General features: G+C 38.2%; 1 protein-coding gene across 1 annotated transcript in view; it reads left to right on the top strand.

Annotated features, from left to right (window-relative positions):
* The window catches only part of NEXMIF (neurite extension and migration factor), a 149383-nt gene that overhangs the window by 125296 nt on the left and 6485 nt on the right, over positions 1–17602 (top strand). The window lies entirely within an intron of this gene.

The raw sequence follows: 17602 nt of genomic DNA, 5'->3' as shown, positions 1-17602 counted from the left end.
AGGATGCCATTCATGACTTCAGGACCCACCAAGCCCCATCTCAACAACTTTATATTATGACTTTCCTGGTCCTCAGTTTTCTTATCCATAAATAGAGATGATGACACTTATTTTCTTGACTCACAGTGTGGTAATTTTCAGGTGTCAGGATGGGTGTTATAATTTTACTAAATTGTAAAGCCCTCTGTAGTCCTGTCAACCCTATTCATTTAATCCCTTAACTTCAATTAGAACGAGCAGTGGAAAAATAATATGCATGACTTTCTTAGCAGTGCAAAAATTATTCCTGGGTAAGACACTATTGTATTGGTTTTGTTTGTTTTGTTTTTTAAGTTTGACCTGACAAAAGTACCTCAAATGCTAACACATGATTTCAGGTTGTCTTCAGATAGGCAGTCTACTGCAACCTCTTCTCTCCTTTCCTTCTTACTTTTCTTTCAAGGGATGTTTTATACATAAAGAATTCAACTTAAATGTTTAGAGAAGCATGTTATGCAATTGGAGCTGCCCTATCAGTCTTGGGGTAAGTCAGTCCACTTTTATGGTCCCACCAAAGACTGAAGACTGTGAGCTTTGGAGTAACTCAGTGCTAGGTTTGAATCCTGATTCCCCTCCAGCTAGCTAGGTGGGCCTGAAAGAGCTGCTTAACTTTCTCTGAGTCTGTTTCCTTACCTATTGGCGAAGATAATAATATGTATCTCATTATGACTGTTATCTAAATTAAAGTAATAAATGTATTTAAAGTACTTAGGATATCACTCAATGAATGTTAGTCTCCTTCCCTTCGCATACTGTGGACATAAAGAGTAACCAGCTGAACGTGTGGATGGATCAGTGTAGAATCACCCACTCCTAGAGAAAGTCCTTCTGAATATGTATCTTAGGAATGGGAAGGGTTAGCATCATATCTGAATACTAATGACAGAATTATAGGTATACATGCACAGCAAAGACATCATCTTCAACAGCTGTGTTAAGTAACATATTTAGAAAGTGTAGACTTTAATCTATGGTTTCTCCTGGGATTTCATCACCATTTGATTTTTTTTTCTGGCTAAAAGTGTAATTGTATCTTGATTCCCCCTATCTTCCCGCAGCCCCCCCCCCACACACACACATATCCCAGACATCCTCCCAAGAACTAGGTTCCTTCTTAAAATCTGAATAAGAATCTGGGTAAGCATTTGAAGAACATGAGGAAAGTGGATACCTGCGGAGCTAAGGAGCTCAGGACTTCAGAATGAAAGCTCATGGCTTTTTTTTCTCCTAGAAGCTCCTATGTCCTTCATATCTGCAGGAAACAGATGATGCTAGAGATAGTACATCAAAGCTTGATTCTTCCTTGTTGCGTTGCTGAGTGAGGCAATAAGCAAGAGAGAAACTGTCATTGAGTAAAGGAAGCTAAATGGAGTAGGTAGTGGAAATAGTTTTCTCTTTCCCCTAGGAAGGGCTAGAGAGGAAAGATAGCAGAGGCTTTGTCAACTTTCTGGGGGCAGAAAACCAGTGGTTCCTCTCCCCTCTGTCCTATATCTCCACCTAAAAACCCAGATGAATTCTGGATTCTACCCCTGGCTCTTTTAATATTTGACAAAATAAACTTGTCAAGATGTGGGGTAAAGGCAAGATACAGTCACCAGGATAGCCCAAGTGGAAAGGGGCTAGAAGGCAGGGAATAAAAAGTATGATTATATTAGGGTCATGTAAAACCATCCAGTGTGTAGTGATGGGGCAGCTCAGCTGCATGGCAGAGGGTAAAGTTTTTCAATTTAGCAGCCACGTCTGCTCAGCAATACTTTGAAGGCACCAAATAGATTGTAGAAACTTAACTACTCTCATTGCTTTTGGTACCACAAAATGTCTTATCAAGAGGAAAGATAAGAGAAGGACCAGACTTCCCCATTCAGGTAGTTCTCCTCTATCAAGCTGTTGAGTTACTGTGAACACTGGTTTCTTTGCACCCTGCCATGAACCATCTCAAGATCTTCGGGAATTCCACCTCCCAATTTAAAATTATCTTGTCAAGAGTTGTTTAAATGGTATTCTGGGGTGGGGAAAGAGAAGAATATTAGAACTATCACTTTTGATGACCCACTATGAGCCAGGTGCTGTACTACTTTATATACATAAACCAATTAACACTCACAGTAACACTATGAGGTAACTATTACTTTTGACATAAGGAAACTGGAGCTCAGAGTGTTTAAATGATGTCCCCACCATCATAGACCTAAGTGGCAGAGCTGGGACTACAAGCCAGCCTACTTACTTCATTTTAATACTAATTAATTTATTTCCCCCACCCCTACTTCTACCCATCTCTGAAGGAAGATAGCACTATTTAAGTATTAGTTATTATTGTCATTATCACTGTTATTATTATATTATGTATCACTGCCTTCTGGAACTGAAGTAGGTGTAGAGAGAAAAAGGGAGAAAAAGAAATGAAACAGATATTTACTAAACTCTGTACTAGGGACTGAGTGGACATATAACAAACAGTAACAGGTAGCTATTTTTGAACTGTAGCCCTAAGGTAGGTTTATGAAATCCAGGATTCCAAACCAACCAATTCTTTTTTATTATTATTATGTTAATCACCATACATCATTAGTTTTTGATGTAGTGTTCCATGATTCATTGTTTGTGTATAACACCCAGTGCTCCATGCAGTACGTGCCCTCTTTAATAGCCATCGCCAGGCTAACTTATCTCCCCCCTTTCCCTCTAGAACCTTCAGTTTGTTTCTCAGAGTCCATAGTCTCTCATGGTTTGCCTTCCCCTCCGATTTCCCTCCTTCATTCTTCCCTTCCTGCTATCTTTTTTTTTTTTTAACATATAATGTATTATTTGTTTCAGAGGTACAGATCTCTGATTCAACAGTCTTGCACAATTCACAGCCCTCACCATAGCACATACCCTCCCCAATGTCTATCACCCAGCCACTCCATCCCTCCCACCCCCCACCACTCCAGCAACCCTCAGTTTGTTTCCTGAGCTTAAGAATTCCTCATATCAGTGAGGTCATATAATACATGTCTTACCAACCAATTCTAATGCTAGTCACTACCACCATCATGCTGGAGCCATGCTTTAGCCCACAAAGTGCCTCTTGTCCTATCAACACACAGGTGAGAACTGAAGATTGTGGACAGTCATGATTTATTGGGTGGCTGGGGCAAAGTAATTTGTTGTCTTGGAAACCTAGAGCAGACGTACGCCACTAAATAAGATTTATGAAATCAACATTAAGATGTATTTGTTATAAATGTGCTAAAACATAGACAATTTGATAGAGTATGCAAATGTGGGTGATCGTGGGATATTACATAACAAGACTGGGGCTGCATTGCTAGGCTAAGAGCAGTCTTTTTTTTTTCTTTTTTTCTCTCTGCCTTTATTTCTTCATCATTTCTGAGGAAGCTGTTAGTGTTTTCATAGCATTGGCATTTGATTTTCATTTTAATTTTCAGGGTATGTTTGCACTTAATTGGAACTATGGCAGGTTCACTGCATGTAGTTTTCCTTTTGCAAACCTTGATTATAATTGAGTCTGGGCTAAAAAGGAAATAGAAGAGTACAGCAAGCAATAAAATCCAGCCAAGTGGAGTGTCATGTCACTGGGTTTTCAATCTCTGGGCAGAGTCCTGGAGAAATGTGGCGGAGCCTTCCTGTAGAAATCACTTCTTTTTTCAGTTTGGGAGGGGAGGTAGTGCCAGTTAAAAGCAAGAACCCTCATTTACCTATTAGGCCAATTTACATAACTCTTAGTGGCTTTGAAAAACTGTCATGACTGTGGCTAAGAAAAAATTATATATACGATCTTTAAGATTTTTTTTAACTACAGCATTCCTTCAGTGACCAAAGCCCCTTGTTCATGAGAGAATCTCTCTGTCCTTTATAAAAACGTGCCTCAACATGGCTTGAGTCCATGGGCAGGCCATGCTCCTTGTTGCTACGGGCCCATATCCAACAAGGCCATGCTCTTTGTTGCTATGGCACTTGGTGTCATAGTGTGGGAATGTCTTCTGTTATTCTCTTTCTCACACAGATGACTGGGTAGCTTGAGTAATTTTATTAGCTTTGCTGTATGTTCTTTTACATCTTTCTAAAAGCTCCTTGAATTTGTTTCAGATTTGTACAACTGATCTTCTTCTTGTTACATTGAATCATAAAGTATTAGGATCATCTAGTCCAGCTTCTTCATCCAGTGCTTAAATTTGTTCTTTATTATTACCTGTTGCCCAGCCTTTTCTTGAATATTGCTAGTGGTAGGGAGATTGTTTTTTTCCCCTACGCCCCTCTCCCATGACCCATTTCATCCTTGGACATCTTTGTTGATTCATATGTTGAGCTATAGTCTTCCTATCTCAAGTAACTTCCCATTGTGGTCTAACTAAACAAGTTTAGTTTCACTTTTTTTGTAATAGCTCTTCAAGTATTTGAAGACAGGAAACACATTTCTTGAATTTTCTTCCCTGAATTTAAAATCAGTTTTGGGTCCCCTTCTTCTGGACATTTTTCTCTAAATGAGTTCCAATTTGTCTATATCATCCCTATCTAAGTAGATTAGAACATATATTTGTTCTCTTTCTGCTACCTTAAAGACATCAAGTATCCCTTGTTCAATTTTTTCTTTGTATGTCTGTAGATTAATATATTTTTAATGTTACATTATTAGCAGTGACAGCTGATTTTAACTAAAACACATACCTTCAACGTTTCCTTCTGACTAACCCTCCTCCCTCCCCAGGAGACAAACATTCTAATTTGGCATGACATTATCTGCCCTAACAGTGCCGGTATTTGAAGTGCCTAAAAGGTCATCTTCCCTTGTTTCAGCTTTCTGGAGTAGTTGAATTAAGTTCAAACTCAGGATGTTTTTGAAATCTTAAATCTCTCTGGGGATGTTTTTCATAACATCTTCAAACTGGATAACACTGTAATAAATGAAGTATGCTGCACTGGATTAAAAGGTTATTTCCCTTGTGTGTCAAGCTAACAAAGAATGTGAAACCTCCCATTAGGCCCTGGATGTCTCTGGCTGTCAGTACAGCAATCCTGTCTCCATTAGGTTCCTAAACCTCCACTCCTCAGTGAAAACTTTAGCCAGAAAACTACCCATCAAAATGAATCCTGAGTGGCACAAAGGTGAATAAAAGGAGCTACAGGAAGAATCAGAAATAAACAGAAGAAATAAGGGACTTTATAAACTAATAACCTGAGTCCAGGTAATCAGAGCTAAAGACCAATGGAAAACCATTATTTGAAATTTAAAATAAGGATGAAACCTCATATATGACCAAAGCCAAACAAAAAATGGACAATGATCAATAACAGGCAGAGTGATACCAGTAAGTTAGAATATTGAAGGAGAGCACAAGGATATATATTCTAGGGGGTTAAGATACCCTCAGTTAAAGGTCACATACTAAGAAGGTCACATACTAAGATAACAAGTACTTTTGTTTGCCTGGTTTTTTTTTTTGAAGAAATTCTATAAAGCCAGAAACTTCTGCTAAGAGTTCTATAAAGCGTTAAGCTTTTCATAATGAAAACAAATAGATAAATGTGGGTGCATGCCACAGAAAATTATGCACAGATAAAGGCAACAGATTAGTTATATGCATAGACGTATGAATGGGTCTTTAAAAACATGATTTATAGTAAAAATTAAAAGAATGAGATCTATAGCATGATACCATTTACATAAATTTAAAAAATATACACATAGAACAATACACCTTTTAAAAGAATACATACACATTCACCACAATAGAATAGCTATGTATGAAAGAATGTAGGAATAAATGGGAATAAGTGAATAATGGCAAGAAAGAAGCTTTGCTTGGATTACTTATGAATTGAGGAATATGATAACATCAATCCTGTGTGCCTGAGACCAATAAGATAAATAAAATGCTAGGCCATCCTGTACAAATAAAGACAGTGACTAGATCATTAGGAAGTAAGAATAATAGTGTTATCTAGTAGAATTTTCTTTGATAATGAAAATGTTCTGTGTCTGTGGTGTCCAATATGATAACCACTAGCTGCATGTGATTAGCACTTGAAGTATGACTGATGTGATGGAGGAACTGAAATTTTTATTTACTTATATTTAAATTTAAATAGCTATGTGTTACTAGTGGTTACTGTATAAGACAGGTTAGAGGTTGCAAGTGAGCCCAGATATTGGCACAGAAAAGGTAAATAGATGCTGTAGTTGCAGACAACACTCCTAAGAAACCCTCAAACCTATCAGTAGATGAGAAGATAGCAAAGGAACCTGAGAAAACCGAGATCACTAGGAAAGAACAACACTCCATCCTTGCCTTCTGTAGGACTTGTTTTTCCCATCAGTAGTTGAACCTCCAGAAGCCAGTAGGGAAGTTCTTCCCTACTGTGGACTTGGCTGTTGGAATTGGGAAGAGTCCTACTGCTGCCGTTTAGCTAATGTGAGCTTTGGAATTACACATGCAATGGGTGTTTCCTAAATAGACTTTAATGAGCACAGGGTCCCAGAATGCCATCTGTATTGCTTTGGGCATGAGCCAGGTTGGCATGAGCTGGGTGTTAGAGACAATACCCCAGGGGGGCTATTTCAGAGACTCTAGTACTATGAAAGTTTTTTTGCTGAATTGGCTATGGGTGACAGTAATAGATTGCTAGGGGCAGAACAAAGAGATAATAGTGATAGATGATTCCTAAGTTATTGGAGAACTCTAACTAGAATGACATCTTACCTATTCTTAGGCCCAACCTCTCTTCTTTTCTGATGTCTCCCCACCTTATACCCCTATCCTTTCCCTTGTTTTTGGATAGTCATTCCTGGTCCCATGTAGAAAATTAAGGGAGTATACGAAAAATTCTTCTGATGGGAGGGGGGTGCATGACCTTGTAAATATATGGCATTAGGTTCCTGAGTGATTTTGTGGAGTTGTTGAATTTTCCTTTCCTGTGTTGAATAAGACTTCTATAGTAGTCAAAATTATGTATTTTTATAAACAAACTCATTTTAAAGTATCTCTCTTTACATATAAGTAGCTACACAAAGAGATAAGTAAGGAGTCCACTTACTTGTGGAGAATGTCTAGGCCCGCTGACCTTTGGTAATGACAAATCTTCTGGTTGTAAAAAGGTCCAAGCATCTACCAGCCTATCAGTTTGACAGTAACTGCCAAACTCGACTACAAACATGTCTGCAAAAGGAGTATGATGAAGGTGGGGTGAGATCTGAAACAGTAGTCTTACCACTTGTTAGGGGTTGCTTAGCAGCTATGTATTTAATAGGAACAAGCCCAGACTTGAGTGGGAAGTTGCACTTGTCTTCATGGAATGATCAAAGATGGATTCATTTTTACTAAGCCTTAGGCATATGGACTAGAGGGATTTTTTTTTTCTTTGATAAAAGAAATCCCAGTAGCACCAATATCTGGAAGACCTAAGTTGGAGGTTGACAAAGCTAAGAGAATAATTTGAAAGTAAAATCAAAATACAGAAATAAATATTTGAACCAATCTAAGACTTATGACCCTGAGAGATACCTGCTATGCCAAGTATACTTTTACCTCTCCTAAACTCTAAGTGCCTTGGCTGTTTTGTTTCTCATTTTGGTTTTCCTCATGGCGTAGTCTAACATATAAAACAGGTATTTAATAATTGCAGAAGGAGTTAACATATGTTCACACTCTTGTGACAGTTCCAGCCTTCCAAACAGCTGTTTATACTGATCTCCTATACAGGTGCACCTCTTCAAGTACACATGTTGAGAAAGCATTGGAACTATTTCTGAAATTAGAAAAGAAGGCCAGGAATTTTATGAATGATGAAACTGAGGCTCCCGCATTATCTGTAACAGCTAGCTCAGCATCTCATGGGAAGATTCTAGTAGGACCAAGATTGATTCAAAATTCCTGGGCCAGGCTAATAGTATCACTTTTGCTCACGGGATGGTTTGTATTTGTTTATGTGTTGTTTTCTTTTCTTTTCTTTTTTTAAGATTTTATTTATTTGACAGAGAGAGACGCAGAGAGAGAGGGAACACAAGCAGGGGGAGTGGGAGTGGGAGAAGCAGGCTTCCCACTGAGCAGGGAGCCGGATGTGGGGCTTGATCCCAGGACCTTGGGATCATGACCTGAGCCGAAGGCAGCTGCTTAACTGACTGAGCCACCCAGGCACCCCTTATGTGTTGTTTTCAATTTACTTGATAGATGATTCTTGTCTACTTACCTAAGAAGAGCTGATATATCAGAAAATGAGTAAATATATCTAATTCTGTAGGGATTCAAAATAAACATATTAATTAATTTGATGTTTATTTCTTTATATTCTTATTTTCTGCTTTGGGGGTAATAATAAGAGATTAAGTAGAAGACTATAGAAGAAAACTACTATGATCACTTGGGACTTTTTCAAAAATTTTATTTGTCATGGTATCCCTGGTCCCTCAACCCCCCATTCAAAATTTTGAGTGGTGGTGTAACTAGGCATTATTGAATAGTTAAATTTATTTAGTATTTTCAGATCAAATGAACTCCCAACTTCTCTTGTCTTCCAACTGGTCCAGTATGCACCATCCTGCTTCCACAATAGAAGAAGGCACTATGATTTTTGAGTGTACATGAAGATTATGTGAGTGTGTGAATGGGAGAAAGATGGTGTTTGGACTGGTACACCTCAGGGTGACAACACAGAGCTCTAGAATCCAGAGCCTAGAAGAGCAGTGCCTCCTTCCCAGGTGGATTTGGAGTTTGGCCTTCCCGCCTCTCCCTTTCACACCCCCTTGAGACAAGCAAGGACATTTCTCTTATCTGTGACAGCATTTCCTCCAATAAAGACAAACAAAAAGTTAGTAGTGCTCTAATTAGTGGTTATTTTTATTTATAAATTCTGTTTTTTCTGATGTGTAACATGGTGCCATGGGGGATATTTCCAAGGATGTGTATGTGTTACTAACTCACTGTGTGACATTGGGCAAGTAGTTTCCCATTTCTGGGACTTGGAGTTTGGGATTGGACTATCTTCTAAGATCCTTCTAACCCTGTGATTCAGTAATTATATTTCCTTTTTTTATTATGTTCAGTTAGCCAACGTATAGTACATCATTAGTTTTTGATGTAGTGTTCAATGATTCATTAGTTGCCTATAACACCCAGTGCCCTCCTTAATACCCATCACCCGGTTACCCCATCCCCCACCCCCCTCCCTTCTGTAACCCTCAGTTTGTTTCCCGAAGTCCAAAGTCTCTCATGGTTTATCTCCCCCTCTGATTTCTTCCCATTCAGTTTTCTCTCCCTTCCCCTGTGATCCTCGGCACTATTCCTTATGTTCCACCTATGAATGAAACCATATGATAATTGTCTCTCTCTGCTTGACTTATTTCACTTAGCATAATCCCCTCCAGTCCCACCCATGTCGATGCAAATGGTGGGTATTCATCCTTTCTGATGACTGAATAAAATTCTATTGTATATATGAACCTCAGTGATTATATTTCTGAAAAGAGTTTAATAGAATTTTTAAAATTAAATTAACAGTGTAAGAGGGTTCCCCTTTCTCCACAACCTCTCCAACATTTGTTGTTTCCTGCCTTGTTAATTTTTGCCATTCTAACTGGTGTAAGGTGGTATCTCAATGTGATTTTGATTTGAATTTCCCTGATGGCTAATGATGTTGAACATTTTTTCATGTGTCTGTTAGCCATTCGTATGTCTTCTTTGGAGAAGTGTCTGTTCATGTCTTCTGCCCATTTTTGACTTGATTATTTGTTTCTTGGGGTGGAGTTTGAGAAGTTCTTTATAGATCTTGGATACCAGCCCTTTATCTGTAGTGTCATTTGCAAATATCTTCTCCCATTCCATAGGTTGACTTCTAGTTTTGTTGACTGTTTCCTTTGCTGTGCAGAAGCTTTTTATCTTGATGAAGTCCCAAAAGTTCATTTTCACTTTTGTTTCCCTTGCCTTTGGAGATGTGTCTTGAAAGAAGTTGCTGTGACTGATGTTGAAGAGGTTATTGCCTATGATCTCCTCTAGGATTTTGATGGATTCCTGTCTCACATTAAGGTCTTTCATCCATTTAGAGTTTATCTTTGTGTATGGTGTAAGAGAGTGGTCCAGTCTCATTCTTCTGTATATAGCTGTCCAATTTTCACAGCACCATTTATTGAAGAGACTGTCTTTTTTCCATTGGATATTTTTTCCTGCTTTGTCGAAGATTAGTTGACCATAGAGTTGAGGGTCCATATCTGGGCTCTCTATTCAGTTCCATTGATCTACGTGTCTGTTTTTGTGTCAATACCATGCTGTCTTGGTGATCACAGCTTTGTAATATAGCATGAAATCAGGCAACGTGATGCCCCCAGCTTTGTTTACACTGTTGGTGGGAATGCAAGTTGGTACAGCCACTTTGGAAGACAGTATGGAGGTTCCTCAAAAAGTTAAAAATAGAGCTACCCTATTACCCAGCAATTGCACTACTGGGTATTTACCCCAAAGATACAGATGTAGTGAAAAGGGGCACATGCACCCCAATGTTCATAGCAGCAATGTCGACAATAGCCAAACTGTGGAAGGAGCTGAGATGCCCTTCAACAGACGAATAGATAAGGAAGATGTGGTCCATATATACAATGGAATATAAATTAACCATCAGAAAGGATGAATATCTATCATTTATATCGACATGGATGGAACTGGAGGGGATTATGCTAAGTGAAATAAGTCAAGCAGAGAAAGACAATTATCATATGGTTTCACTTATTTGTGGAACATAAGGAATAGCATGGAGGATATTAGGAGAAGGAAGAGAAGAATGAAGGGGGGAAATCAGAGGGGTAGAGGAACCATGAGAGACTCTGAACTTCAGGAAACAAACTGAGGGTTTTAGAGGGGAGGGGGCTAGGGGGATGGGTTAGCCCAGTGATGGGTATTAAGGAGGGCATGTACTGCATGGAGCACTGGGTGTTATACGCAAACAATGAATCATGGAATACTACATCAAAAACTAATGATGTACTGTATGGGGACTAACATAACATAATAAAATTAATTAATTAATTAAAAATAAAATAAAATAGAATAGAATAAAATTCAATTAACAGGATAGATTAGTAGTAAGAAAAGACATTAGAAACCACATGGAGAAAGTCAAAGGATAACTCAACCTACAGTTATTGCACTCAAGCATTAAATGTAACTCAATGCTGCCTGTCAGTGAAGGCACTTGGTGATTAGGACACAGTCTTTGTATAAACCCATTCTAACAGAGTGCCAGGTTACAGTGGCATGCTCCTTCTAAGGACACCATCTTGTACACACCAGTGGGTGTCCCAGGTCTCTGTGCTTACTATGCCATTATACTGCCCATTTAGGTCTGGCAGCAAGAAGAAAGAGACTCTTTTTGGAAATACCCATCCCTTACCTGACAGTGATTGGACTTATTATCTACCAGTTGTTCTTTGAACTTGAGAGAGAAAGTAAGCAGGAGAAGACCTAAAAATAAAATTAACTTGCAAAGGCAAAGGGACTCAGATGTGCCCATCAAGTGGAGCCACCTATGGTCTAAAAGTTTAGAAATTAAGACTAGTAGGGAGGTTGGCTATTCTTGACTTGAGTGCATGAGTACTTCTGTTTGTTTCCTTCTAGCCCTACTTCAAGTCTTATTGAATATTAGGTTTTATGGCATTGGCATAGAGCTTTAACATAGACAATGCATTTTCACATACTTTCTCAGTGATTTATGGTCTTATGCACTTGCTCTTTTTGGAAATCTCTTTGGAGTGATGTCATGAAGGATGGTGTAGCTAAGAACAATAGGTGAATGGAGGAAAGGAAAGTGGGGGAAGGGACGCCCAAATGTTGAACCTCTAATCTAGGACAAAAATGCAGTCACTATAGCTGTTGCCCAGGAGCCTGACAGCAAAGAAGCCCTCCCCACAGATTGGTGGTTGCTAAAAATGAAGGCATGTGGAATATACAGAGCCCTGTCACCAACAGCAGCACCCTATTTCCTACCTCTGATAGGATTGGGGTAGGAATGTACAAAAATCAGAGGAATACAGGAAGGGACATGAGATGGAAGACAGTAAAGAGTTCCCTCAAGTATACATCATAGGCTCATCTCAGAATCATATAAAACTTAAATCAGGACTCTTCCTATATGTGAATTTTTTCTTGCACATGTAGTTTTAATCTTAAAAAATAAAATTAAATAAATTATAATTTTTAAAAAGCTAGATAAGCCCTTAGGTATAATCTAATTCAATTCCCTTATTGTATAGCTAATAATATTTAGGACCAGAGAAGGGAAGGAGCTTGTCTGAGGACAGCCAACTAGTAAGTGGTTGTACTCTGTCCATTAGATAATATCCTCTCTTCTATAAGAGTTTTTTTGTTTATAGCTTTTGAGTTTTGGAATCTTTATAATGAGAAATGAAATAGATTTATATTGTACTTTTGAGACATACAGAATTCTTTAACTGTGATCATCTCTTTTTCATGCCTCTCTCACCCTTGATATTTTTAAACTTACATGGCTCCTCATTTAAGCATGTTTTCTGTACTTAAAAGCATCATACCTCCATATTCCTAACCTAGTATCTTGAAGTCCTGGCAAGTTTAGAAAATGGAATTAGCTAAGCAGCATTATGGATAAAAATGTGCTCTCTGAACTATTGCTGATTCTGCCATCCATCATACTGACTAAAATTGAACTGGGAAGAGTCAGACTAGACAGAGCTTGGCTAGGCTAGCCTGGAAATATTCTCTGAACCTGTTCGCTACAGCAGTCCCATCTCCTTGTTCCATTTCAGTTCCTAACTAAACTTGTAGATTCCCCATCCATAACAACTTGCTGGTCAGTTGCCTCCTTTCCAGTATGACAGCTAAGACCCTTGCCAGCTTCATTATCCATGTTGGACCTGACGATTGGACTTATTACTTACCTTTTTTTATTCTCATGAAGATCTTGGCACCTGTATTTCTATTTAAATTTAGCAATTATTAAATTATTTATTATTTTCCAAACACCCCTCTTTATTAATCTTTATTAATAAATAAATTTATTAAATTTAGCAATTATTAAATTATTAAATTATTTTCCAAACACACCTCTACAGCTCTACTCAAATCTAACATCCTTCCATTCTTGTTTCCTCCTCCCTAATTCTAATCTTCCTGACTTCTTACACCTGAACATTATCTCCTAACCTATTTCCCTACCTCTCTGATTCTCCCACTCTCACTGGTCTTAATGTCCTACTCAAAACTATTCAGTGACTTCCTGAATTAAGATTTAAGTGACCTCCACAGTATAGCTCTTTTCAGTCATATCTTCTTGTGTATACCTAATATTTTAGTCAAATTCTTACTATTCACCAAATTCTTCCCCATCTTTTCCTATGATTCAACATAATTGTCTAATCAACTTTTACAGAGTACAAGCCATGTGCTAAGCACTACGTGTGAGCTACACTCTGTTGAGGTGAAGGGAGCTTAGTCTATTGAGGCAATCAGATATAAAGAGGTCATGTTTATATAAGGTGATCAAGACAAAGATCAATGTTCTTTGGGAACGCAGAGAAAATACTAATTTTGTTTGGGTGGGGAGAATCAAGGAAGGTATCAAGAAAAAAATTGAGTAAGGAATAGAAGAGGGAGGTGAAAGGGAGGCTGAAAGGAGAATGAATGGAAGGAATAGGGGAAGGGAAGAAGGTGGAGGGAGGGTGGGAGGAGAGAGAATATGAAGTGCAAGATACTTGGAAGCAAAAAACGATCTAGCATATTAAGGGGGCAGAGATGGCTAGAATATTTGGAAGTATAGGGAGAGGTAAAAAGAATGAAAGGAGAACATAACTTGAGAAGTTGAGGATTGATTGAGAGGGGTGTTATATACAAGTCAAAACAGAAATATTTAAGGCAAGGTGTCAGACCTATTAATTCTGCAGCAGCTGTTTAAAAGATAGAGTGGGGAGAGACTCATGGCATCTCATGAAGTTCCTTCAGTCTGGGATGCCTTTCTTCTATACTTCCCCATCCTTACCTCCTGAAAGACCATCCATGAAGGTCCATCTCAAATGCTGCTGCTGCTACTGGTAAAGCTTTCCCTGATCCCCCTCCTCTCTAGAAGTGGAATAGTTCTCTCCATTTGGAACTCCCATAGAAAAGTTTTGCTTCTCTTTCAGTGTATTATACATTTATTAGAATTTGTTTATGGCTTGTTTCCCCCAATAGACTCTGAGAGCCTTGAGAACATGGATCTAGTTTCATTCACCTGTCTTTTCCACTGCAGTGCCTGGTACACTACCATTACCACATGTGGTACCTGGTCAATTTGTTGAATTGATTTAAACTGGTATCCTGAAGATCAGCACTACTCAAACCCCAAAGGTTATGTTGTCTCAGGTCCATAGGCAGAAACATGATTTACTTTCTTGCCTTGCTTTTTTTTCTTTTTCTTTTTTTTTTTTTTAAGGTCAAGGACAGCACAAATGCTAGGGCAGGTCACTTAGACTCTGAGACCTGAGGCTTAAATACCTTTGGGGAAGAACATAGCAGCTGACTGGGATAGGATATATGAGTCCCCTTTCAGGTCCAACTGAGGGGAAGGGCAGGTAGGCAGGGTTGCTTTTCCAGTTTAATTGAACATTTCCTTACTTCAAAATACCTGTCTCCATGCTAATGTTATTTCAGTGCCATTACATGCATGATTTACCATGATCAGCAAAGCAATTTGTTGTACATAATTCCAAAATTGCTCATCAATTTTAGCTCAGAATAGATTTTTAAGACCTCACAAAATTTGTTGTCCCAAAGTGCTAATCAGTGGGGAAAAGCTAAAGCAAGTCAAGAACTGTTTGTATTACTATGATACAAAATTATAATCCCTCTCCCAAATCATTTTTATAAGCAACCAAGATATAAATAAATAAAAATATGGGAAAATATATGACTTTAAGTTGTCTCATAGCTGAGCTTTGAAAAGATATAGGAAGGGACCAGGGTTTAGCCTTCTAATTCTGCAGAACAAAGGCCCAAATAATTTATAATCATTAAGTTTAATACCTATACTTAGTTTTCCCTTTTAAAGAAAATGTGAACCTAATAGAGCCAATTCTAAAAGATAATTATAAGTACAAAATGAGATAACATCTGTAACTATATCCAGCCTAGCACCTGGTGGGTATTCATTCATTCTTTTACTCTCCCCTTTCCAACTCATTAAGCTCCCATCACCCTCTCCACCTCTTCTTTATTTCTTGCCAAATTGTATTTCTTCTATTCCAAGCCCTTTACGATTCCCTTTAACTTAGAACCATAAATCCTGGGTACTTGATCAGATTTTCTATTAGAGGAAAATTTTGTTCTTAGAAAAATAATATCCCAGAGTAAAGTTACAATGGCACTAATATGTCCCCTGACATAGTGTTCTTGTCCTGTGTGACAAGAACATTGGATAATTGGATACTTAAGTATATTGCTCCTACATATATTTTCTGGTATATTAATTTTTACTAATAATTAATCCTTGTCTGAAGCAGCTGCTCCTTATTACCTGAAAGAGGGTGAAAGTATAGATCAATAACATGTGGAAACTTATATTTCTAGATCTTTGTTTTGGCCAGGGGTTGGAAGTGGTAAGAATTATAGAGAAAGCATTTTGTGTTTTAAGAAAAAAATACTTAGTCTCTTGGTCAGGAGACTTGAGTTTCTTTCATAGATTGCTATTATGTTATTTTGTGACCTTATTTTGTTTTGTTTTTCTGTGTCTTGGTCTTCCTGGTGATGAAAATAGACTTCCTTGTAACTAGACTTAGGCATAAGGCACAATAAGGCACTAAATTGTTGAAATCTACAAATAATTTGACCTTTATCAGGTCCCTGCCAAGATGGAGTTAGTGAAGGGGGGTGTTAAGAGTAAAATGATATCTGAAGTTCAATTGAGTTTGTTTTTGTTTTGTTTTGTTTTGTTTTAGAGGGAGAGAAAGCACGCATGAGCAGAGTGGCACAAAGGGAGAAGGGGAGAGAGAGAAACTTAAGCAAGTTCCAAGCCCAGCATGGAACTGGATGCGGGGCTTGAGCTCATGACCCTGAGATCATGACCTGAACTGAAATCAAGAGTTAGACACTTAACAGACTGAGCCACCCAGGCACCCTCCAACTGAGTTTCTTAAAAAGAAAGTTGCACAGAGGAATCCATGATAGTAGTATGATTCCATCTGACCCATATGATTCTATTTGCAGCAGAAGCTCAGTCATCTGACCTGTTTATTCAGTTCCACCACAAATGAGCCCTTCTTGCCAAGGGATGGAGACTTTGAAATTGCTAGTCACTCCTCTCCACTTTTTAGAAATCTTCAGCCCTTCTTTTTGTGTAAATACAAGTAAGCATATCTTTCTTTTCCCTGGCACCTGTGGTTTATTGGCTACTCTCAAATCAGGTCTTGTATAAAATGAGAAGAAAGTTTGGCAATTCTGATATATAAATGTTCAGGGAAACTCAGGACAATCTGACATTTTTAAAACTGAGTGGTTGCCTAATACAGACTTCTTATTTTACAGATAAAGAAACAGGTAAAATATCATAGAGATTGAATCATGTAAAATTCTGCTTACTGCTTTTTGTTCCATCAAAGCTGTACCTACTTTTTATGGTTTATTCATGTGTTAGGATAAGTAAGTATACATTTGAGATTTTTGTAATAGCTGATTGGCCATCAGCAGTCTGTGTTTTTTTAAAAATATTTATTTATTTATTTATTTGAGGGAGGGAGAGAGAGGTGGAGGGAGAGGAAGAGAGATAATACTCAAGCAAATTCCCTGCTAAACACAGAGGCCAACCTGGGGCTTGATCCCAGGACCCTAAGATCATGACCTGAGCCAAAATCAAGAGTTGAACACTTAACTAACAGAACCACCCAGGCACCCTGAAGTCTGTGTTTTTAATAAAGGGATGGATACTTGGCTGAGAAGAAGGTCTAGGAAAAAGGAGGGTTGTAATAAATAAGGATTTATATGTCTACCACATGTTGTGATGGCATGTGGTAGACAACTCCATCTCAGGTGGCCTTGTTTTCTATTGTTTTGCATATACCTACCACCCAGGTAGGTGGGCAGGAGATAAGGGGCTATAGATATGTATTCTATGCCCTAAAATACCAGATGATGTAGGGACCTTTTCAGAAATTTCAGATTTTCTTTGTAGCAACATTTTAAAATCCTGCTGGGCTGGGAGGAATATTTGTCAATAACAGAGTTAAGGTCATGAAAGTTGAGAAACCAGGAAAGGAATTCTCTGCCTCTTTCCATCCTTAGAAGTCAAATTTTAAGGCACAGAGAGAGAAAAGCTGAGTGTGACGTACATATGTGTGTGTGTGTGTGTGTATGAATTGCCTTGTTTTTGAAGAGCTTTAGATCAAAGCTCTAAAGCTTTGTGGAAAGCTTTGGAAGTGGTAAGAATTATAAAGAAAGCATTATGGAAGTGGAAGTGGAAATGAGGCAAACAGAAATAAAGCCAATCACTACACACATACATTCCTTATCTCAGGTCACTCTGGACTTCACTTTACATCCTTTCTAACTGGATGGCCATGATTAGGTTAAATATA

The sequence above is a fragment of the Mirounga leonina genome, unplaced genomic scaffold (genome assembly GCF_011800145.1).
Source record: "Mirounga leonina isolate KUSES-001 unplaced genomic scaffold, KU_Mleo_1.0 Mir_204, whole genome shotgun sequence".
Lineage (NCBI taxonomy): Eukaryota > Metazoa > Chordata > Mammalia > Carnivora > Phocidae > Mirounga > Mirounga leonina.
Note: the sequence above shows the minus strand (reverse complement) of the source record. Positions and strands in the feature narration are given on the sequence as shown.